Source organism: Scyliorhinus torazame, chromosome 4, assembly GCF_047496885.1.
Source record: "Scyliorhinus torazame isolate Kashiwa2021f chromosome 4, sScyTor2.1, whole genome shotgun sequence".
NCBI classification, from domain to species: Eukaryota; Metazoa; Chordata; class Chondrichthyes; order Carcharhiniformes; family Scyliorhinidae; genus Scyliorhinus; species Scyliorhinus torazame.
In genome coordinates, this window is record NC_092710.1 from 277,192,190 (window position 1) to 277,217,519 (window position 25,330).

The 25,330-nt window shown below is 46.9% G+C and overlaps 1 long non-coding RNA gene across 2 annotated transcripts in view; it reads right to left on the reverse strand.

Annotated features, from left to right (window-relative positions):
- The window catches only part of LOC140410964 (uncharacterized), a 55,247-nt gene that overhangs the window by 26,982 nt on the left and 2,935 nt on the right, over window positions 1-25,330 (reverse strand). The window lies entirely within an intron of this gene.

A 25,330-nucleotide genomic window follows, 5' to 3' on the forward strand; every position in this document is an offset into this window, starting at 1 on the left:
CTCCAACACTCCGTTCACTATCACAGACCTCCCCCCCCCCCCCCCCCCGGGCTCTGCACTTCCTTGGCCCCTAAAAACCCCATCCTTTTGCTCAGCAGGATAGCCACCCCCCTTGACTTTGAGTCAAACCCCGAGTGGAATACCTGCCCCACCCATACCTTTCTCGACCTGACCTAATCTTTCCCTCGGAGGTGTGTCTCCGGGAGAAAGACCACCTCCACCTTCAAACTCCTCAAGTGCGCGAAGACCCGAGACCTCTTCACTAGCCCGTTCAGTCCCGTATATTCCATGTTACGAATCTTACCGGAGGCTTACGCTTCCACTCCCCTCTACTGTCCGCCATCATCCCCTTCCGATTCTACCTCTTTGAATTTCACTCTGAACCGGGCCCATCCAAGATGGCCCCCTTCTGGGGCTGGTTTAGCACAGTGGGCTAAGCAGCTGGCTTGTAATGCAGAACAAGACCAGCAGCGCGGGTTCAATTCCCGTACCGGCCTCCCTGAACAGGCGCCGTAATGTGGCGACTCGGGGCTTTTCACAGTAACTTCATTGAAGTCTACTTGTGACAAAAAGCGATAATTATTATTATTCTCAGTCCACGACCATGCACAGTCTCCAACTCTGCCACGCCGCATCTCCTCCACCGGGCCCCCCCTCGTGGCCACCTCACTTCCTTTAACTATCATTACCTGCCAGCTCCAGCCCAAAAGCCCCTTCAACCTACGTCTCTCCGCCGCCCCCCCCCCCCCCCACCACACCTTTCCCTTCTTGGTCTGTGCAACGGCCCTTCTTGGTCTGTGCAACGGGAGCCCCACCCTCCCCCACACAAACGACAAAAAAAACCTCACCCTCTGGCCCCCCACAATAGCTGCACCCTCCGACTTCTGCTGTTCCAGCTCCTCCATCTCCCATTGACATTCAGTTCTCTCCCAGTTTATGGTCTCTTATGAAGTCATTGGCCTTTTCTGGTGTTTCAAAATAATACTCCCGACCATCAAAAGTTACCCATAGTTTCGCCAGGTACATACTCCTGACTGTCAAACGTTACCCATAGTTTCGCCAGGAACATACTCCCAACCATCAAAAGTTACCCATAGTTTCGCCAGGTACTGTATCCCAAACTGAATCTGCCTTCAGTATAGCACCACTTTGGCCTTGTTAACGCCTCTTCACCAGCACCTCACCGAGATCTTGGTAAATTTAGACCCGCTTGCCATCCCATTCACATTTGCGCTTCTCCCTGGCCCACCACAGGATCATTTCCTTCTCCACAAACTTGTGGAGCCTCACAATCACTGTCCGCAGCGGCTCCCCCACTCTCAGCTTTTGCCTTAGGGACCCGTGCATCATGTCCATCTCTGGGGCCTTTCCAGCACCCCCTTCGCCATCAGCCTTGCCAACATCCTTGAGACATGCCTCGTGGCACTCATGCCTTCCACACTCTCGGGCAGGCCAGTGATGTGCAAATTCTGCCTTCAGGACTGGTTCTCCTGCTCCTCTACTTTTGGCCTCAGTGACTTGCAAAGGTCGCCAGGAGCCTCACCTCCACCGACACCACCCGATCACTGTGGTCGGACATCACCTTCTCCATCTATATTTGTGACCCTTGTGCCTCGAGACATTTCTCCACTCGCTCCATCAATTATTTCAGGGGTGCTACTGCTCCCTCAATGGCCTTCGACTAGATCTCGTGCATCTGCTTTAGTTATTGGCGGAACTCTTCTTTAATATTAATAAACGGCATCAACTACTCCATCTGGGGCTTTCCAACTTACGATGACCCTTCCCCCTCTGCCATCTTCACAATTGCTACTGCACCACAGGTCTCTACCAGTTCCTTAACCTTGTTTTGCCCGGTCTACTAACCAGCAGACGTGCCACTCCCGGGGGAATTTCTCCTCCACACCTACAGCTACACTTTCCTGTCAAAGCTACCTCACTTTCAGGTAAAAAGAGCTCAAACCAATGCCTTTGAGCCAGAGCTGCCCTATGTACCACCATTCACTCCACCACCGGAAGTTGATGTGGGAAGTTCTAAGGAATTGGTGGAATGTCGAAGTTCCAGAAGAAATGTCAGGGAAGGAGTGGGGTGAGCGAAGGTCCGCCGGCGAGTACTGTTGTGAGTCCAACAGGAGGAAAGGTAGTGGGTGTTGGATGAGGCCACTCCCATCTGACCGAGGTGGTATCGGGGAGTTTGAAAGGCTGGTCGCCATGCATTTAGAGGTACATTGGAGAGAGATGATGACCTCACTCAAAGAGTGGTAGAGGAGAAGCTTGCCCCGATAAAGGTGGCTTTGACAAAGATGCTGATGGAATTGCGGGAGCATGGAGAGACGAAGGGTGTGGAGGAGGCATTGTCGCAGCATGGCGACCAGTTCACCTCAATGGGTGAGGAGCTGCGGAGGGTGGTGGAGGTCAATGAAGGGCTTAAGTGCAGGACCTGGAGAACAGGTCGAGGAAGCAGAATTTGTGGATCGTAGGTTTGCGTGAGCGGGGGGAGGGTCGGAGGCCGACCGAGTTCTTTGCGGACATGTTCACCAAGCTTATGGGGGAGGGAGAAGAACCCTCCCTCTTATGAGTTCGACAGGACCCATCGGTCGCTCCGGCCGAAGTCTAAAACAAATGAACCACCAAGGGCAGTTATACCAGGTGAAGGTTTTGAGTTGGGTGAAGCAGAAGCGAGAGGCGAAATGGGAAAGTGTTGGCATACGTATATACCAAGATCTTACAGCGTAATTGGCAAGAAGGCGGGCGGCCTTTAGTCATCTGAAGGTGGCGCAGTGCGACAGTGGAGAGGGGTTTAGAGTGGTCTACCCAGTAAAGCTGAGAATGACTCATAATTTAAAGGACTCTATTTTGAGATAGCGGAGGAGGCGGAAGCATGCGTGAAGACTGAAGGATTGGACGGAGATGATTTTGGGATTTGGACTTGGACGATGTGGACTGGAATCTTTTTTCGTAAATTTTTATAGACTGGTTTTTTTTTTACATGTTTTTTATTTTGTTCTGTAGATTTAATCTTCCCACTCTTACCGTATGGACGGTGGGTTGAAGTTGGCTTTTTGTTGAGAGTGTAGAGTGGGGACGTTTGAGGGTCTAGGGCATGGCTGGCCGGGTTGCTGAGGGTATGTTTGGGAGGAGGAGGAGGGAGCCTTGGCCGGGATCACCGCACCAGCAAACAAAGGTTGGCTAGTGAACGGGGGTGTGGAGGGGCCACGATCGGTGGAGCCAGGTTGGGCAGGTTTTGATGGACCAGGGAGGTGTGAATTGTGGGGGGAGGGGGGGTTGATATTGGGCGAGGTGTTTGCAAGACGAGGTGTTTGGGGGGATTTTGGGGGGAGGTTGACGGTGACTAAAGGATGGGACGAGTCCTGCCGGATGGAGGAGGCTGGGGTAGTAGTGATGGCGGATAGAAGGGGTGGGGATGGGCTTGGAGGCCTCCAGTCAGAATGGTGACGTGGAATGTGAGGGTTAGGGGGGTCCGGTGAAGAGGGCAAGAGGTTTCTCGCACTTGAAGAGTTTGAAAGCTGATGTGGTGTTGCACAATGTGTTCTCGAGGATTGATTATTTTTGTGGTGGGAATTGTGATTTCGGATCACGCTCCACATTGGATGGTCGTGGTTCTAGAGAAGGGGTTGAGGCTGGTGTGGGGTTGTTGGCCGACCAGAGATTCTGTGATAGGATGGGGAAGGTGATTGAGGTGTATGTGTGGTTTAACTGTACTGGAGAGGTCTCGCTGTCGATGGTTTATGAGGCTCGGAAGGCAGTGGTGAGGGGGGAGGTGATTTTCTTTAAGGCTTAGTTGGAGAGGGATGAATGCCAACGATTGATAGAAAAGATCCTGGAAGTGGACAGGAGGTACGCGGGGGGTCCAGGATGCAGAACTCCTGGTGAAGAGGAAGGACTTGCAGGCAAGGTTCGATCTGCTGCCAATGGGGAAAGCAGTGTGTCAGCTGAGAAGGGCAAAGGGGATGTCTATGAGGGCAGCACGGTGGCGCAGTGGGTTAGCCCTGCTGCCGCACGGCGCCGAGGTCCCAGGTGCGATCCCGGCTCTGGGTCACTGTCCGTGTGGCGTTTCCACATTCTCCCCGTGTTTGCGTGGATTTTGCCCCCACAACCCAAAGATGTGCCGGCTAGGGTGATTGGCCACACTAAATTGCCCCTTAATTGGAAAAAATGAATTGGGCACTCTAAATTTATTTAAGAAAAAGGATTGTCTATGAATCATAGAATTTAGTGCAGAAGGAGGCCATTCGGCCCACTGAGTCTGCACTGGCCCTTGGAAAGAGCACCCTCCTAAAGCCCACACCTTCACCCTATTCCCATAACCCCTCCTAACATTTTGGATACTAAGGGGAAATTTAGTCTGGCCAATCCAACTAATGTGCACTTCTTTGGATTGTGGGAAGAAACCCACGCAGACACGGGGAAAAAGTGCAAACTCCACAGTCGCCAGATGCCAGAATTGAACCCAGCCCTGGAACTGTGAAGCAGCAGTGCTAACCACTGTGCAGCCCATGAGTGTGGGAAGGAGGCGGGTCATATATTGGCAGGTCAGCTCCGTAGGGAAGTTGCAGAGAGGGAGATAGTTCGGGTTTGGGATAGGGCGGGAGAGCTGGTGATGGCCCCGGACGGTTTAATAAGGGGTTTGAGGAGTTTATAGGGACTGTATGCCACCAGAGGATGAGCGGGAGTTGAGGGAGTTTTTGGAGAGGTTAGAGTGCTCGAAGATAGGTGAAGTGGACTGGAGGAATCGGTGAGGATAGAGGTGAAAGCAGCAATTGGGAAGATGCAGATGACGAAGGCAGTGGGACCGGCTGGGTTCCAAGAAATTTAAGAATAAGTTGGTGCCATTATTTGTGGAGATGTTCGAGGACGCTATGATCGGGGGGGGGAGGAAGGGGGTGTTGGTTTGATGAAAATTATGGTATAGGCCTCCATCTCATTGCTGCTGAAGGATAAGGACACAGTGGAGTGTGGATTGTACAGGTCCATATCTCTACTGAATGTAGACGCCAAGACATTGAAGATGCTGGCATTAAGTTTGGAGGTGTGCTTTCAGAGGGTGATTGGGGAGGATCAGATGGGATTCGTTAAGAGCAGACAGCTGTGGCTGAATATGCAGCAGCTGCTGAATGTGGCGCTTTCTCCGGCAGAGGGAAGAGAGTTGGAGGTGGCGGTGGCATTGGACGTGGGGAAGGCGTTTGATCGGGGGGAGTGGAGTTATCGGATTGCGGTGTTGGAGAAGTTAGGGACTGGGCCTAAGTTTGTGTCATGGGTGGAGTTGCTGTATAAGGGGCCGATGGAGAGTGTGTGCAAGAATATGAAGTCAGGGTATTTTTTGTTGCACCGGAAAACGAGGCAGAGATGCCCATCTCCTCTTCTGATTGTGTTAGCGATACAGCCCTTGGCCATTGCACTGAGGAGCTTGGAGTTGTAGAAGGGGATAGTAGCTGGGGCGGGAGGAGGGGTTGGAGCATTGGGTGTCCTTATAAGTGGGAACATAATGTGTCTGCTTCAAACATTTGGGGCATTTTTGGAGTATAAGCTGAGCTTGGGGAAAGGTGAGCATTTTGTGGTTTCTGCTCGAGGGACGGGTGTTGTGGTAGGGCAAGTTGCCATTCCGTGTCGCGGCGTCTCATTTGTACTTGGATGTGGAGCCTGGTCCTCCAGAGGCTATATTCAGGGTGTCGGACTGTCCGGAGTTGCCGACGGGTGCGGGGCAGATGTTTTAGCCTTCGCCCTCACTGATCGCTCGCAGGCAGGTCAAGTTTCTCCACCCTGTGCCTCGGTGTGGCGGGGGACCTATAGGAATTCTTAGACCTCCCCCAAAGGGCGGGGTCGGAGTGATGGGTTCCACTTGAGTTTGGGATTGTGCACTCTGCGTTTTGGAAAGTTGGTTACTATCAACTGTTAAGTTGGGGGGGGGTTATATGTTGGATGTTTTTTTGTTTTTGTAAAATGCAAATGTTGAAAATTGGGATAAAAATATTTTTAGAAAATTACATTTGGTGTAAATATAACATTCAACAACATAATGGTGTTGTTGGATTTACAAGAGAACATTTCCACATTTAAAAAATATATATTTATCCCCGATATTTGTATAGTGGAGATATGGGCTTGCTTCTCTTTCATTTTTGATATTAGCTTTCTTGTGACAAGGAAGCGGCCTTCCAAATGTTTGTCTGTGATTCTTGAATGGAACCCCGTCTTTTGCAGATTTGATCCGTTGAACAGTGGCAGCATAAACTGGGCACAGCGATACGTGACTCCAAAACACTCCAGGGCATCAGAAATAGCTGGCACATCTAGTACATCAAATCTTGAGTTAATTACAAAGAACCTTGATCAGATCCATATGAATTTCTGTGGACTGATCGGAATAGTTGGCAAGAGAGCTTTGAGCTCTCTGCCTCTAAACCCTTCTGCAATTGATAGCGAACTAACTGGAAAACATAAGTGTTGTGGTCTTAGTTGATAATAATTGCCCCCATTTGAGTTTTGAACAGGTGGAATTTTTTCTTTGAAACCCAGACCTGGTTGAACAGCTGATATGACATGGTAAGTCCCATACAGCTTCTTGATGAAAGTATTTGGGTGGTTTCAGTCAACTAGAAATGCAGACCATGTATTGGCACAGTGCTGACTCATGTCTTCAACTTATATTTATATAGCATTTTTAATATAATAAAATATCCCAGGGTGCTTCATAGGACCTTCATAAAACAATGTGTGACGCCGAGACACAGAGAGAGGTATTAGAAGACTAAATGCTTGGTCAAAGAGTTAAGTTTTAAGGAGTTTCCTAAGGGGGTTTTGAGGTAGAGGGGTGGAATGAGGGTATTCCAGAGGGGGGGATTGGCAATTGAAGACTTAATGGTCGAGCAGTTAATGTCAGGGGTGCACAGGAGACCAAAATTGGAGGAGCACAGCTACCTTGGAGGGCTGGCAGAGATCATGAGGGGTGAGAACATGGAGGGATTTGAAATTAGGGGTGAAAACGTTAAAAGTAAAATGTTGCTTCACTGCAAGCCTACTTAAGTCAGCAAACAGATAGGTTAGGGGAACGGTAATTGATGCAAGTTAAAGGATGAACAGCAGAGTTCTTCTAATCTTTATTATTGTCACAAGTAGGCTTACATTAACACTGCAATGAAGTTACTGTGAAAAGCCGCTAGTCGCCACATTCCGGCTCCTGTTCAGGTACACAGAGGGAGACTTCAGAATGTCCAAATTATCTAACAGCATATATTTTGGGACTTGTGGGAGGAAACCGGAGCACCCGGAGGAAACCCATGCCGACACGGGGAGAACGTACAGACTCCACACAGACAGTGACCCAAGCCGTTGAATCGAACCTGGGATCCTGGCGCTGTGAAGCAACAGTGCCAACCACTGTGCTACCATGCCACCTTGAGTTTTGGATAACCTCAAGTTTATGGAGGGTAGAATGTGTTACACCAGCTAGGAGCATACTGGAATAGTCAAGTCTAGAGGTGACAAAGACGTGAATGAGGGTTGCAGCAGCAGATGAGAAGAGACAGGGCAGAAGTGGGGAGGCACGGTGGTTAGCACTGCCCACAGCCCCAGGGATCCAGGTTCATTTCTGGCCTCAGGTGACTGTGTGAAGTTTGCATTTTCTCTCCGTGTCTGCATGGGTTTCCTCCGGGTGCTCCTGTTTCCTCCCACAGTCCACAGAAGTGCAGGTTAGGTAGATTGGCCATGTTAAAATTTTCTCTTATTGTCCAAAAGGGTACGTGGGGTTACTGGGTTAGGGGATGGGGTGGAGGCGTGGGCTTAAGTTGGAGCTCTTTCCAAGGGCCAGTGCAGACTCGGATGGGCTGACTGGCCTCCTTCTGTACTGTAAATTCTATGATGTTATGGAAGTTGACATAGGTATAAATGTTGCCACAAATATTAGGCCAGAATCTCAACTTGAGCTCTCACGTGAACCTAGGCTGCAAGCTGACTGGCAGACTGCCTTAATCACATGACTGCTGCCAGGGAAAGGGAGGGAGTTGGTAGTTAAGAGTTTGGTGTGACCGTTGCTCCCGACACAGGGGATACAGGACAGGGTGCTTTCAGGGGTGTGGGTCGGAGAGGGCAAGGTGTCAGAGATTTACCGAGAGATGAGGGAAGAGGGGGAGGAGTCGGTGGGCGAACTAAAAGGAAAGTGGGAAGAAGAACTAGGGGAGGAGATAGAGGAGGGTATGTGGGCTGATGCCCTAAGCAGGGTAAATTCCTCTTCCTCATGCGCCAGGCTTAGCCTGATTCAATTTAAGGTGCTCCATAGAGCACACATAACGGGAGCAAGATTGAGCAGGTTCTTTGGAGTGGAGGACAAATGTGGGAGGTGTGGCGGGAGCCCGGCAAACCACGCACATATGTTTTGGGCATGCCCGGCACTGGAAGGGTATTGGAAGGGAGTGACGGGAGTGATTTCGCGGGTGGTGAAGGCCCGGGTCAAACCAGGCTGGGGGTTAGCTCTATTTGGAGTTGCGGAAGAGCCGGGAGTGCAGGAGGCGAAAGAGGCCGACGTTGTGGCCTTTGCGTCCCTAGTAGCCCGGCGCAGGATCCTACTCATGTGGAAGGAGGCGAAACCCCCCGGACTGGAGGCCTGGGTAAATGATATGGCGGGGTTCATTAAACTGGAGCAGATAAAGTTTGCCCTGAGAGGATCGGCTCAAGGGTTCACCAGGCGGTGGCAGCCATTTCTCGACTACCTAGGGGAACGTTAGAGGGAAGACAGATGACCAGCAGCAGCAACCCAGGGGGAGGGGGGGGGGGGGGGGGGAGGGTTTTTTTTTAGTTTAGGTCAAAGATAAAGGGGTTTTGTTACTTGTGTATTGTTTAAAATTTCTGTATTGTTATTGTTGCGTTTGCTTTGTAAGAGGGGAAAAATTGTTGTTTGGGAAAAAAAATTCAATAAAACATTTATAAAAAAAAAAAAGTTTGGTGTGGGGACCAAAAACAGCTTCAGACTTCCGATATTTACAGTGCAGCACAACACTGCAAATTTTCCCTCAAAGTATTTATCCAATTCTTTTTTGAATATCATTGAACCTGTTTCCAACACTCTTTCAGGCAGTGCATTGCAGTTCACTGCTTGCTGTGCAAAAAAATTTATTTCCTCATGTCACCTCTGGTTCCGTCCATGAAAAGATGTATTTAATTTTGCCGTTCAAAGAACTGAAGTTTAGTGTTGTGCACACATTATTGCAGCAGAATAGCTTGTGTGTTGTGCATTAGGCTAATCAAGCAGGTTTTCAAACTGGCAGTCAGCGAAGGTTGACTTGTGAGCAAAGCTAGCATAGCTTGGGATCCCCACATCAGTGACCTAGTGGCGGCTGGCCATCCTGTCCACTACCATCACCTCTTAAGCAACTGCGCCAAACCAACTCTGTTCTCGTCAGCAACCTCCCACCATCATTCCTCCCACCACCCCCAACAAAGAAATAAACCTCAAAAGCCACACCCTCTCGTCCCCCCGCAACAGAATCTCACTCCTGTTAACAAGCCTATTCTCTAGCATGATGGCCCCCTACTCGAGGCAACTGCTTTCCCCAAACCCCCCGTACTCCCTTGCACCCACTACTCTACCTTCCTCCTTCTACCCACAACCCCCATAACTCACAATATACAACATTCAACCCAACCAAAAAATACCAACACTCCACCCACTGTTCTAGGCAGCATGGTAGCAGTGGTTAGCACTCTTGCTTCACAGCGCTAGGGTCCCAGGTTAGATTCCCGGCTTGGGTCACTGTCTGTGGCGAGTCTGGACGTTCTCCCCATGTCTGCGTGGGTTTCCTCCGGGTGCTCCGGTTTCCTCCCACAAGTCCCAAAAGACATGCTGTTAGGTGAATTGGACATTCTGATTTTTCCCTCAGTGTACCTGAACAGGCGCCATAGTGTGGTGACTAGGGGATTTTCAATTCATTGCAGTGTTAACGTAAGACTACTTGTGACACTAATAAAGATCATCTCCATAGTCTTAAAGTTCTTGCAAGTCCCCAAGTTTTTGGTCTCGCAAAAACCTGCTTGCATCCTCCAGCATGTCCATGAAGAACTCTTGGCTCGGGTGTATGACCCACAACCAGGCTGGGTACAGCACCTCAAACTTCATTCTTTCCTTTAACAGGACCGCAGAATCGTCTCCTTGTCTAAATATCTGTGCAGTTGTACCACCATTGCCCTCGGCTGCTCACCCGCCTTCGGCCTCCTCAACGACCTGTGCATTCGATCAACCTTGGGGATCGGTCAAAGATCCTTCCCCCACCAGCTTCCCAAGCATGTTAGCTGCATACTTCATGGCCTGCATTCCCTCAAAGCCTTCAGGCAACCCCACAATCCGGAGATTCTGCCTCCTCAACCGATTCTCAAAATCATTCACTTTCTCCCTCAGTTTCCTTTGGCTTTCCGCCACCAGGGTAATCTCTGCCTCCAACCAGTCCTCATGGTCCGCAATAGACTCTCCTACTTATTGGAGCGATGCACTATGTGCCTCCAACCTCTGCTCCACTCCCTCAATGACTGCCTCAATTGGGCCAGCCACCGTAGCTAGGTCTTCTGAGGCCTCTTGTCATTATTGGTGAAACTTGACCATCAAACGTTCCACCAACTGTCCAGTGGACCATTGAGTGGGCAATGACGTCAGAGCTCTCTGCCATCTTTCCTTCTGTTGTAATCCTTGAAAGCTCATGTTCTGTTGCCCCTTTACAGTTGCACTCCTTGTTTGATAGGGCTGAGACATGCCCACCTGAAGGTGAATTCTTGGCTCGATCTGTTCCTGTCCTTTGTACCAGCAAACACCCACGTGAATGGGTAACAAGAACCGAACAATTCTGCTTCAAGCAGGAGCCACCAAATGTGTGACCACTCACTCCATAGCCACCATCGAAAGTCCCCATTCAAGTCTTCAGCCAATTCTCTTCTGAAAGTTAATACTGAATCTGCTTCCAGTACTCTTTTCAGGCAGTGCATCCAACTCTTCTTAACTCGCTGCATAAAAAATTATTTCCTCAGTTCTTTTGCTAATTCTTGGTCCATGCCTAAAAGAATCTAAAGAGATCGCTGAGGCATGAGAACACTAATGATTAGTTAGATCTAGGTATAGTACCAGAGGACTGGTGGCTCGCTAATACAAAACACTATTTCAGAAGAGATATAGAACATGTATACAGAACCATAGACCAGTCAGTTTAATGACTATTTAAAATATTTTTATTAAAGATTTTCCGATTTTACAATCAATTTTATAACAAAACCCATATTACCTCAACAGATGATACACAAAAACCAACACAACAAAACCCCCGACTAACCATGCCCACCCCATTCCACTAAGATACAAAAAAGACAACCGAAAAAACAAGATTAACTAAACCCAACCCCCAAACAGTGACTAATTCCTTATTAATGATTGGCTGCCACCTCTGGTAGAACCCTTCAACCAAATCCCTGACGGTGTACTTGACTTGCTTCAGGTACAAGAATTCTATTAAGTAATCCAACCATCCCAAGGCTCTGGAGGGAGGAGACGAAGACCTCCACCTCAGCAGAACTCATCTCCGTGCAATCAGCAAGGCAAAGCCAAGGACATCTGCCTCCACTCCCATCTGCAGCCCCAGTGAGTCCTACACCCCAAAAACGGCCACCAGAGAACAAGGCGCCAGTTTGATATTCAGAATCGCCGACATGGTGTTGAAGAAGGACACCCAAAAGCTTACCAGTTTGGGGCAAGACCAGAATTGTCTGAATGACATGCTGCCTGAATGGTCTCCATCTCCTTAAAGTAGACCCGGCCACTGGGTTCCTAGTACCTAGCCGGAGAAAATTGAAGTGAGCCTGACACCAATGGCCCCAGACTAGACTCCCCCACACAACCTCACCTCTATCTGCCCCCATATGGAACCTGGGTCACTGCACCACCCCAGCACCTTTCACCATTAGCCGCCCAATAATAATAAAACATTCGACAATACTAGGTACCCCGACCGCTGAAGAAATATCTTACAGATCCTCGGAGACTTATCTGCCCACATAAAAGACAAAATTAACCTGTTCACTCTCCCACTCAAAGATTTAGGGAGGAAGATAGGAAGTCATTGAAACAAAAACAAAACCTGGAAGACTATTCATTTTGATAGACTTCACTGTGCCTGCCAGGGTTAGAGGAAGGTTATCCACTTTTACAGATCGGACTTAACTTTGTCCACCAGATTTGTGAAGTTCAATTTATGCAGCCGGGCCCAATCATGGGCCACCCAGACATCTGAAGCTAGAGCTGACCAAGCGAAAAGGCAACTCCCCCAAATTGGTTTCCCTCCCCTGGGGGTTAACCGGAAAACATCAGCTCTTTTCCAGATTCAGCTGGTAGCCCAAAAATGGACCAGCATTCCTCAATAACTCCATTACATGACCCATAGTGAGGACCGGGTCCTTAACATTAAGCAGCAGATTGTCTACATGTGGAGACACCCTATGCTCCACCCCTTCCATCTTTATTCCCTTCCACGTACCCGAAGGCCTCAAAGCTATGGCTAAGTAATCAATCGTTAAAGCATATTATATTATTATTAGCATTATTAAATTATATTATTAGCATTGCGCAGGTCAAGGAGACACAGACGGAGTGAGAGAGATACAGACAGTGAGAATTTGCTAGTTTGGTGCAGTGAGGTAACCAGGAAAGGTAAGTGGTTAATCTAATTGTGCTGTTTTTCAGTTAAAAGTGCAGGGTAGTGTCTGATTGGCTGAAGCTGCCCCCACCATAAACTTAAATTAATTAATTAGTGATGGCTGGTCAGGTGATGTGCTTGAGCTGCTTGATGTGGGAGCTGGCAGATCCCATTGCGAGCTGCAGCGACCACATCTGCAGTAAGTGTTGGCTGCTCAAAGAGCTCCGGCTCAGAGTTGATGAGCTGGAGTCTGAGCTTCAAACACTGAGGCACATCCGGGAGGGGGAGACTTACCTGGACACTGTGTTTCAGGAGGCAGTCACACCTGTCAGAGTAAGTAGTTTAAATCCTGCTAGTGGCCAGGGACAGCAGGGTGTGACTGCAAGTCAGGCAGGTAAAGGGAACCAGCAGTCAGGAACTCAGGAGCCTCAGCCCGTGACTCTGTCCAACAGGTATGAGGCACTTGCTCCCTGTGAGGATGGCGAACAGGGTTGCAGGAAGGATGAGTCAGCTGACCAAGGCACCATGGTTCAGCAGGCCATTCAAAGGGAGGGAGTAAATAGGCAAGTTGTAGTTGTAGGGGATTCTATTATCAGGGGGATAGATAGTATCCTTTGTGAGCAGGATAAAGAGTCCCGCATGGTATGTTGCCTGCTCGGTGCTAGGGTGCGGGACATCTCTGACCGGCTTGAAAGGATACTGGAGAGGGAGGGGGAGGATCCAGTTGTTGTGGTCCATGTTGGTACCAACAACATAGGCAAGTCTAGGAAAGAGGACCTGTTTAGAGATTATAAAGAGCTAGGATTCAAATTAAAAAACAGGTCCTCAAGGGTCATAATCTCCGGATTACTGACCGAGCCACATGCAAATTGGCATAGGGAGGCAAGAATAAGGGAAGTTAACACGTGGCTGAAAGAGTGGTGTGGGAATGAGGGGTTCCTTTTCATGGGACACTGGCATCAGTTTTGGGACGGGGGGACCTATACCGTTGGGATGGTCTCCACCTGAACCGAGCTGGGACCAGTGCTCTGGTGAAAAGAGTAAATAGGGTGGTCAATAGGACTTTAAACTAAAGATTGGGGGGGGAAGGGAAAGTCAGGGAACCAAGAGGTGAAGTAATCAGTGGGAAGCGTAGCTGCTTAGGAATACAAAAAAGCACGAAAAGACAGAACTCCGTAGAGGTTACAATAGTCCCCATCCCACAAAATATGACAGAGTGTATGGAAAGGCTCAGCAAACCAAGGTCCACCACACTAAGAAAACAAAAAGGGACGGTCAATAGAGAATTAAAGGTGCTATATTTAAGTGCGCGCAGTGTACGGAACAAGGTAGATGAGCTTGTGGCCCAGATTGTGACTGGCAGGTATGATGTGGTAGGCATCACAGAGACATGGTTGCAGGGGGTTCAGGACTGGCATTTAAACATCCAGGGATTCACAACCTATCGAAAAGACAGAGAGGTGGGCAGAGGGGGCGGGGTTGCCTTGTTAATTAGGAATTAAATTAAATCAATAGCACTAAACGACATGGGGTCGGATGATGTGGAGTCTGTGTGGGTAGAGTTGAGGAACCACAAAGGCAAAAAAACCATAATGGGAGTTATGTACAGGCCTCCTAACAGTAGTCAGGACCAGGGGCACAAGATGCACCACAAAATAGAAAGTGCATGTCAGAAAGGCAAGGTCACAGTGATCATGGGGGACTTTAATATGCAGGTGGACTGGGTAAATAATACTGCCAAGGACCCAAGGAAAGGGAATTCATTGAATGTTTACAGGAGGGCTTTTTGGAACAGCTTGTGATGGAGCCCACGAGGGGACAGGCCATTCTGGACTAGTGTTATGTAATGAGCCAGACTTGATTAAAGATCTTAAAGTAAGGGAGCACTTAGGAGGCAGTGATCATAATATGGTCGAATTCAATCTCCAATTTGAAAGAAAGGTAGAATCAGATGTAAAGGTGTTCCAGTTAAATAAAGGTAACTACAGGGGCATGAGGGGGGAACTGACGAAAATCGACTGGGAGCAGAGCCAAGTGGGAAAGACAGTAGAACAGCAATGGCAGGAGTTTCTGGGAGTAATTGAGGACACAGTACAGAGGTTCATCCCAAAGAAAAGAAAGGTTATCAGAGGGGGGGATTAGGCAGCCATGGCTGACAAAGGAAGTTAGGGAATGCATCAAAGCAAAAGAGAAAGCCTATAATGTGGCAAAGAGTAGTGGGAAGTCAGAAGATTGGGAAGGCTACAAAAACAAACAGAGGATAACAAAGAGAGAGATAAGGAAAGAGAGGAACAAATTTGAAGGTAGGCTAGCCAGTAACATTAGGAACGATAGTAAAAGTTTCTTTAAATACATTAAAAACAAACGGGAGGCAAATGTTGACATTGGGCCGCTCCAAAATGACGCTGGTAATTTTGTGATGGGAGACAAGGAAATAGCCGAGGAACTGAATAAGTACTTTGCCTCAGTCTTCACAGTAGAAGACATGAGTAATATCCCAACAATTCCGGAGAGTCAGGGGACAGAGTTGAATATGGTAGCCATCACAAAGGAGAAAGTGCTAGAGAAACAAAGAGGTCTAAAAATTGATAAATCTCCAGGCCCAGATGGGCTACATCCTAGAGTTCTAAAGGAGGTAGCTGAAGAAATAGTGGAGGCGTTAGTTATTTCATTGAATCATTGAATTTAGAGTGCAGAAAGAGGCCATTCGGCCCATCGAGTCAGCACCGGCTCTTTGAAAGAGCACCCTACCCAAGCCCACACCTCCACCCTATCCCCATAACCCAGTAACCCCACCCAACACTAAGGGCAATTTTGGACACTAAGGGCAATTTAGCATGACCAATCCGCCTAACCTGCACATCTTTGGACTGTGGGAGGAAACCGGAGCACCCGGAGGAAACCCACGCACACACGGGGAGAACGTGCAGACTCCGCACAGGCAGTGACCCAAGCCGGGAATCGAACCTGGGACCCTGGAGCTGTGAAGCAATTGTGCTAACCACTGTGCTACCGTGCTGCCCATCTTTCAAAAGTCACTGGAGTCAGGGAAAGTACCAGAGGATTGGAAAATCGCTGTTGTAACCCCCTGTTCAAGAAGGGAACAAGGAAAAAGATGGAAAATTATAGGCCAATTAGCCTAACCTCGGTTGTTGGCAAGATTCTAGAATCCATTGTTAAGGATGAGATTTCTAAATTCTTGGAAGTGCAGGGTCGGATTAGGACAAGTCAGCATGGATTTAGTAAGGGGAGGTCGTGCCTGACAAACCTGTTAGAGTTCTTTGAAGAGATAACAAATAGGTTAGACCAAGGAGAGCCAATGGATGTTATCTATCTTGACTTGCAAAAGGCCTTTGATAAGGTGCCTCACGGGAGACTGCTGAGTAAAATAAGGGCCCATGGTATTCGAGGCAAGGTACTAACATGGATTGACGACTGGCTGTCAGGCAGAAGGCAGAGAGTTGGGATAAAAGGTTCTTTTTCGGAATGGCAACCGGTGACGAGTGGTGTCCCGCAGGGTTCAGTGTTGGGGCCACAGCTGTTCCCTTTATATATTAACGATCTAGATGACGGGACTGAGGGCATTCTGGCTAAGTTTGCCGATGATACAAAGATAGGTGGAGGGGCAGGTAGTATGGAGGAGGTGGGGAGGCTGCAGAAAGATTTAGACCGTTTAGGAGAGTGGTCCAAGAAATGGCTGATGAAATTCAACGTGGGCAAGTGCGAGGTCTTGCACTTTGGAAAAAAGAATAGAGGCGTGGACTATTTTCTAAACGGTGACAAAATTCATAATGCTGAAGTGCAAAGGGACTTGGGAGTCCTAGTCCAGGATTCGCTAAAGGTAAACTTGCAGGTTGAGTCCGTAATTAAGAAAGCAAATGCAATGTTGTCATTCATCTCAAGAGGCTTGGAATATAAAAGCAGGGATGTACTTCTGAAGCTTTATAAAGCATTAGTTAGGCCCCATTTAGAATACTGAGAGCAATTTTGGGCCCCACACCTCAGGAAGGACATACTGGCACTGGAGTGGGTCCAGCGGAGATTCATACGGATGATCCCAGGAATGGTAGGCCTAACATACGATGAACGTCTGAGGATCCTGGGATTATATTCATTGGAGTTTAGGAGGTTGAGGGGAGATCTAATAGAAACTTACAAGATAATGAATGGCTTAGATAGGGTGGATGTAGGGAAGTTGTTTCCATTAGCAGGGGAGACTAGGACCCGGGGGCACAGCCTTAGAATAAAAGGGAGTCACTTTAGAACAGAGATGAGGAGAAATTTCTTCAGCCAGAGAGTGGTGGGTCTGTGGAATTCATTGCCACAGAGGGTGGTGGAGGCCAGGACGTTGAGTGTCTTTAAGACAGAAGTTGATAAATTCTTGATTTCTCGAGGAATTAAGGGCTATGGAGGGAGAGTGGGTAAATGGAGTTGAAATCAGCCATGATTGAATGGTGGAGTGGACTCGATGGGCCGAATGGCCTTACTTCCACTCCTATGTCTTATGGTCTTATAAGACGGAAGACATCGGGCATCCCTGTCTAATCCCCCTTTTCAAATGGAAGAATCTCAAACTCAAGGTATTGGCATGAACTCTAACCGAGGGAGCCCTATACAACGACCATACCCATGAAATCAATTTTGGCCCTAGACCGAATCTCTCCAATACTTCAAACAGATCATAGAACTATAGAATTTACAGTGCAGAAGGCCATTTGGCTCATCGAGTCTGCACCAGCTATTAGAAAGAGCACCCCAGTTAAGCCCACACCTCCACCCTATCCCCATAACCCAGTAACCCCACCTAACCTTTTTGGACACCAAGGACAATTTATCATGGCCAATCCACCTAACCTGCACATCTTTGGACTGTGGGAGGAAACCGGAGCACGCGGAGGAAACCCACAGACACGGGGAGAGCATGCAGACTCCGCAGACAGTGACCCAAGCTGGGAATCGAATCTGGGACCCTGGAGCTGTGAAACAACTGTGCTAACCACTGTGCTACCGAGCTGCCCTCCACTCCACCCTGGTAAATGCCTTCTCGGCATCTATAGACACAATCACCTCTGGCGTGGGCTCCTCAGACAGGGACCACATTCAACAGCCTCAGGATGTTGGCTGACAACTGCCGACCCTTGACAAAAGCTCGTCTGATCCTCCACAATCACCGTAGGGAGACAGAGTCCAGCCTTACCGCCAATACCGTAGCCAGTATCTTGGCGTCTACATTTAGCAGCGAAGTAGGCTGGTATGACCCACACTCAGTTGGATCCTTACCCCTTTACAATCGCAGTGAAAAGGAGTCCTACGCGAGTGTAGCAGGCAGGAATTTTGGGGACAAAGAATCATTAAATATGTCTGCCAGCAACAGGACAAACTGATGCACAAACTCCTTTGTAGAATTCCAGATGGAACCCATCAGGCCCAGGCGCTTTACCCATTTGCATCCGCCCAATACCAGCCAAAATCTCCTCTGGGCCTAACGGGGCCTCCAGTTCTTCTCTCAACCCCCACCTCTGGAAACTCCAACCCATCTAAAAACATCGACATGTCCACCTCATTAAGACCTATTTGCATAAATTTACATTCTCTCGCTGGCACTGGGAGTGAACCTCAATCCCGCCACCACCGGGCGTTGGGAGTATAGTGTTCGAATCGGCACCCCGCCCCCACCAATGCACGGTGCCAATCCCGGTTTTTCGATTCTCCGCTACATCGCGGACCCCATTACTGGTGGTGGAGAATCCAGGCCTTTGTGTCTATGTTCACCAGTGAGAGGTATAATGGAGGTGAAGAAATCAGGATGAAGTATTGTGCTAAGGTTTTTAAAATTAACATCGACAGACATTGAGTGGTCTGGCATGCTTAAATGTAGATAAATTGAATAGAAATCTTTCAAAATACTAAAGCCTTTAATTGAATAGAAAGAGAGTTTTTACTTATGGGCAGGGCAAAACTAGATGCAATCAATACAAGGTAATCACCGAATCAAATAGGGAATTCAGAAGAAACCTATTTACCTTGAGTGGCGAGAATGTAGAGCTTGCTACTACAGGGAGTAGCTGAAACAAGGAATAAAGATGTATCTAAGTAGAAGCTGGTGAGCATAAAGGGGAGAAGGGTAACAGTTAGTGCGCTTTGGGCTGCAAGGGCATTGTAAGGTAAAGTAGGGAGAGCAGGGTGTCATTATATGCTGGTGATTTGTTGCTTTATGTCTCAAACCTGCTGTAGTGTGAGAGTAAAATAATAGACCTTCTAGTGAAGTATGGTGCTTTTTCTGGGTACAAAATAAATATGGCATAAAGTGAGGTATTCCTGGTGAACGCCCGGGGAGGTGTGCATTTTAAGTGCCTTGCCATTTAAGCTGGCCAAGATAAGGTTTCGGTATCTGGGTATTTAAGTGGAACTTGGCCAGTTTGGTAGAGGGAATTAAAGGGGATTTGAAGAGGTGGGATGCCCTACCGCTATCTTTGGTGGAGAGGGTACAGAGCGTAAAATTACATTTTTATTTTTTATAAAGTACCCAATTCTTTTTTTCCCAATTAAGGGGAAATGTTGTGTGCCCAATCCATCTACCCTGCACATCTTTGGGTTGTGGGGGAGGGACCCACATAGGCATGGGAATGTGCAAACTCCACACAGACAGTGACCCCTGTCAGGGAAATGATGCACCAGATAAACGCGACATCATCCTGTGTCACGATGAGCCTTACACAGGTGGCATACAGGCCCATACGAGTGGATTTTCCCAAGGTTGAGGACATACGCAAGAGGTGTGGGAGGGGGCCTGCGAATCATGTTCATATGTTTTGGGCGTGCCTGAAGTTAGGGGGACTCTGGGCATCGATGTTCGAAACCCTGTCGGAAATTGTGGGGGTGAAGATGCACCGTGCCCGTTGGTGGCGATTTTTGATGTTTCAGACCTGCTTGGGGGGGGTAAGGAGGCCAATGTCATGGCCTTCACCTCTAATTTCCCGGCGGCTAATCTTACTGGGTTGGAGGACAGCCATGCCACCGAAGGTATCGGCATGGTTGGGGGATGTGCGGAAAAAAGATTGAAGAAAATTAAGTTTGCTCTCAGAGGATCGGAAGAGGGGTTCTACGTGGAGGCTCTTTCTTTCTCTATTCTAGGATCTGTTTGTCACCAGTGGGTAGGGTGATGTTGGGGTAGTTTAGGGGAGAAAAAGGGGAAAATAACAAACTGCATGAAATGTTTTAAAATTTAGAGTACCCAATTCTTTTTTCCAATTAAGGGGCAATTCACCTACCTTCCACATCTTTTTGGATTTTGGGGGCGAGACCCACGCAAACACGGGGAGAATGTGCAAACTCCACACGGACAGTGACCCGGCGCCGGGATTGAACCTGGGCCCTTGGCGCCGTGAGGTAGCAGTGCTAACCACTGGGCCACTGTGCTGCTTAAACTGTTTAAAACTTGATATGTGTTTGTTGATTGTTAGTATTCTTGATTGTGTTTGGAAGAAAATATATTCGAAAAAATTTGCTCATGATTTTGAACATCTCTATCAAATCGCCCTTTAAAATTCTCTGAAGGTCAGCTTAGCTAACCTCTTCACATCACTGGTACTATTCTTATGAATCTCCTTTGCAACCTCTCCAATGGTGACATCCGTCCTGAAGCATGATGCCCAGAAATAGCCACATCCCCAGCTGAGGCCTAACCAGTGCTTTATAAAGGTTTAGAATAATTTTATGATTTTGCAGTCTACGCCTGTTTATACAACCAAGTATCCTGCGTATCTTTATAACAATTTTCTAAATTCATCCTGCCACCGTCAAAAACACATGAACATAAACACCCTCCGAGTATCTTTGTTCCTGCACCCCATTAGAATTGTACCAGTTTATGTTGCTCCTCATTGTTCCTACCAAAATGAATTGTTTCATACTTCTCTGCATTAAATATCTGCTTTGTCTCTGTCCATTTCACTGGTCAATGCCCATCTAAAGTCTGTTCCAATCCTCCTCGCTGTTTATTACTGTTGAGTTCTCTGTCACCTGCAGACTTGAAATTATGTCCTGCGTATCCAAGTCCAGGTCATTACTATATAGATCAAAAAGGGCAGTCAAAATACCAACCCCCGGGGGACACAAGTGCATACTTCCCTCTAATGTGCAAAACAACAACTAACTTTCTGCTCTCTATCCAATTTCATACTTTTGCAGCCACTGCCACTTAATCTCATAAGTTTCAATTTAGGTAACTAGTCTATTGTGATACTTTATAAAATCCCTTTGAAAGTCCATTTACAGAACATTGTCCTCACTTCCCTCATCAACCCATATTCTTTTAAATGCTAAATAACTGCGAATTAGATTACTGTTTCAAAGCTTCTGACCAGAGTCATAGTTGCCAGGTTTATCCTTCTCCCTGCTTTTGAATAAATGTAATATTTGCAATCCTGTAGCACTCCCATATCTGAGATTTGACAGATTCCGGACAGGGCATCAGTCATCTCCACTCGTATGACCATCAGCAAACTAGCACAAGGTTGCTATTTTTATTTTGAGTGATAACACTTTCATACCTCTATTTTTTATTCTCTTTAATTTCCTGACTACCTCCTTCTTTATTTTTGACATTGACAGAATGTTCTTAGGAAGAGACTCTTCAGCCCCTTGAGCCTGTTCCACCATTTAGTGAGATTATGATTGATCTGTCATCTAGCTCCAAATCTCCACCTTTGCCACATATTCTTTAATAACTTTGGTTAACAAGAGTCTCTAAATCTTAGCTTTTAAACTGATTTACCATCAATCGCTGGGAGTTCCAACTTCTACCACTTTTTCTTGTAGGTATTTCCTAATTTCGCTCCCGAAACATCTTGCTCTAATGATTAGGCCCTGTCCCCTGGTCTTAAGACTCCCCAATCAGCATAAATACTTTCTACCTATCCTATCTGTTCCTCCCAGTATCTTGAAAATGTTGATTCCTCATTAACCGTCCAAATTCCAAGAAACACATTCTTGCTTTGTTTAATAGTTCCTTGTAAATTTTACCCTTGGGTTCAAGGTATCATTCTGGTAAACTTATGCTCGACTGCCTCCAAGGCCAATTTTTCCATCTCAAGGTGTGGAGTAAGAACATCTCAAAGCATTTGGGTGTGGTCTAACGTGGGCTGTGTGTAGCTGATGTACAACCTGTTTGGCCTTCATAGCGAGAGGATTCGAGTACAGGAGCATGGATGTCTTTCTGCAAATATACAAGGCCTTGGTGAGGCCACACCTGGAATACTGTACACAGTTTTGGTCTCCTTATCTGAGAAAGGATGTTCTTGCTCGAGTGATTGCCATCCCAGAGATTGATTTCTGGGATGGCAGGACGGATGTATGAGGAGGGATTGAGTCGATTAGGAATGTGATCGTTGGAGTTCGGAAGAATGAGGGGGGGAATCTCATTGAAACTATAAAATTCTAACAGGACTAGACAGGATAGGTGCAATAAGGATGTTCCAGATGATGGGGGTGTCCAGAATCAGGTGCCACAGTCTGAGGATACGAGGTAGACCATTTAGGACTGAGATGAGGAGAATTTCTTCATCCAGAGTGGTTGACCTGTGGAATTCATTACCTCAGGAAGTAGTTGAGGCCAAAACATTGTATTTCTTAAAGAAGTGGTTAGATATAACACTTGGGGTGAAGGGGATTAAAGGATATGGGAGGAAAAACCTGATCAGGCTACTGAGTTGGATGATCAGCCATGATTATAATGAATGGTGGAGCAGACTCGAAGGGCAGTATGGCCTTCTCCTGCTCCTATTTTCTATGTTCCAGTCCTCTAGATATAAAAGGTCAGTTCCATTGGCCTTTTTGATTTTTGCTGCACCAGTATGACATTTTAATGATTTGTGTACCTAGACAATCTCTTCAGAGCTCCACTGTTTCTAGCTTTTCACCATTTAGAAAATACATCTTGTTCTAACATTTTTAGGTCCAAAGTGGATTAAAAAAAAAAAAAACTTCCACTGAAACCCATTTGAGAGTTTTGTCCAATCACTTAACCTACCAATGTCTGGGTAATGTTACATTTCATCCCACTCTGATTTACGAAGCACCTTTGTGTCAGCAGCAAATGTGGATACTTAGCTTTCTAACCCATCATCTAAGTTGTTATTAATACAGTTAGTGAAGGCCCCAATACAGATCACTGTTCAATCAGATTCGTCGGGCATAAGCTCAATTTACAAAGTTATGCTGGCTCTCTCTGATCAGCTGAAAATGAAGGTCGAATCATCCTTAAACATAGATCCCAGTAATTCCCCAACAACAAATTAACTACAATTTCCGAGGTTCCCTCTCTCACCGTTCCTCTTTAGGGAAGGTGGATGCAAAGTACTCATTGTACCTCCGCCATGCCCTTGATCTCCATTCTCCACAACCAGCTTTATTTCTCTTTTCATAGATCCCTACAGTGCAGGAGGCTGCTGTCTGGCCCATCAAGTCTGCACCGGACCTCAGAAAGAGTACCCTTAACGTGGCCCACTCCCCTGCCGAACCTTTGGACACTAAAGGGCAGTTTAGCATGTTCAAGCCACATAACCTGCACACCTTTCGACTGTGGGGGGAAACCCATGCAAACATGGGGAGAACGTGCAAACTCTACCATCAAGCAAGGTCGGAATTGAACCCGGGTCGCTGTGCCACTCTGTCATCCACTCTGCCTTTTCGCTACTTATATGTTTAAATTTGAGTTCCGCTACTCTAGTCTTATTAAATCTTTCTGTCCCTCTTATTGCTCCTCATATTATTCCCCAGTTCTCTTTTGTAGTTTCTGTATTCAGCTTGGTTCACCATTCTATTAAGAACTTTAAATGGCATCACATAAATCTCTGACTTCTACCCTGTAGAAGGACGAAGGCAGGTGTACAGATAACCCACCACCCATATGCTTCCCCTCAAAGTCGCACACCACCCACTCGCAAATATATAAACGCTCTTTCATTATTGCTGGATCAAAATCTTGGAACTGCCTGCCTATCTGCACAAGGACAAACTGGTTTAAGAAGATGACTTACCACCACCATTTCAAGCGCATTTAGCGATGGACAATGATAGGCTTACCAGAAATGCCCAAATGTCATGAATCAGTAAAATAAAGCGGATTCCAATCTATCTGGACAAAACATTTTTCAACTCACTGAAATTAGTCCTTCTTCAGTTGGGTGTTGAACAACTATAAACTGAATAACATTGTGACCACTATAACCACATGTTGCTCCCAATTTCTGTTGTGGAACCAGTACAGCTTTCTTTCTCATTTGGCTATCACATTGGTCAATAAGATTCCTTGTACACATTTCAGGAATTCCTTCCCCTTAATTTCTCAGCTCATATCAGGAAAATTTATGGCCCCCATTTCCACTATTTAGTCACTGACCCCTTTGCAAAGATGATGAACAGCTGGGCAATGTTCACACTGCTAATGGCTTTATCCACAGTCTGACTGACTGTATCAAATAAAACTGGACCTCTTCAGCCAGTCTACCATGATATTCAACATCCACTCGTCACTGGACGAAATGTTGGAAAATGCATAACTTTACTCTGGACAGACAATCTGTGGCATGGTCTCAGTTTACTGTACTTGAAAGCACAGTCATAGGAGGGTATAATGATCCTGCAACCGTGGCTAGAGCAACACAACTAGCTAGATGGGTGCCCTTCACAGTTCAGTTTTCATACTGATAAAAATACCAGTGGGTGCCAATTATTTAATTTGCTTACATTCTCATTGCAATTTGCCTCCATTACACTTTTCCCTAGGACTCTCCAGAGATGCTGATACGCAAGACAAAGACTGGCACATTCCACAAGGACGCTCGGATCTGTCCACCTGCCTCCAAATCTAGTGGCAAAAGAACGTTAGTTACACAGAAGCACAAATCTTTTTTGGAAGATCTGAGCCAGTTGTAACAACCTGAGCACCGAAAGGGAAAACTTACTCAAAAGGCACTGTTGTTTAGGTCCTAACTTCTGTGTTTTATACTCAGAGCTTTATCTGGCATCATCAATAAATGAAAAACTGACAATCATATGAACGCAGAAGTACACCATAGAAACATTCTAAGCATTATCAAAACTCAATCATGTTCTCCCTCTCCTGACATATTTAGGGCCTTTTTAAAAAACATGTAGGAAAATACATGTTTATAATCGGATGTAAATTGTAATCATTAAAACAGAACTTCTGAAATTATAACTGAATTGAAGTTAGTTTTTAAGCATTCACCATTCGGTAGATTGACAATAATTACACCACTTACTAACATTTAAATGTTATCAACCCTTAGTGTTCCTTATTGACGAGGTGTCTCCCCCTACAAATGCAGACGGTCACTGTATGGCAAAAGCATCTTTAAGTAATCCAGGAAAACAGGGGTTTCTTTTTAATTTATTTTCTCATGTGGATATCTTTTAGCTTACTTAGAACTAATGCAAAATCCCCAGAATCTGACCTGGCCTTGCACATCAATTCTCAGCCAAGCCGGAGGACCGGAGAGTACAACTCCTGGGCTGCTCATACAGAATTCACACCCGTAACTTGTTCAACTGGAAGCCTGAATGCCATCACCAACTCCAGTGTGCCACTTCATTCACAGAGAAATTAGCAAATCCAAAATGAA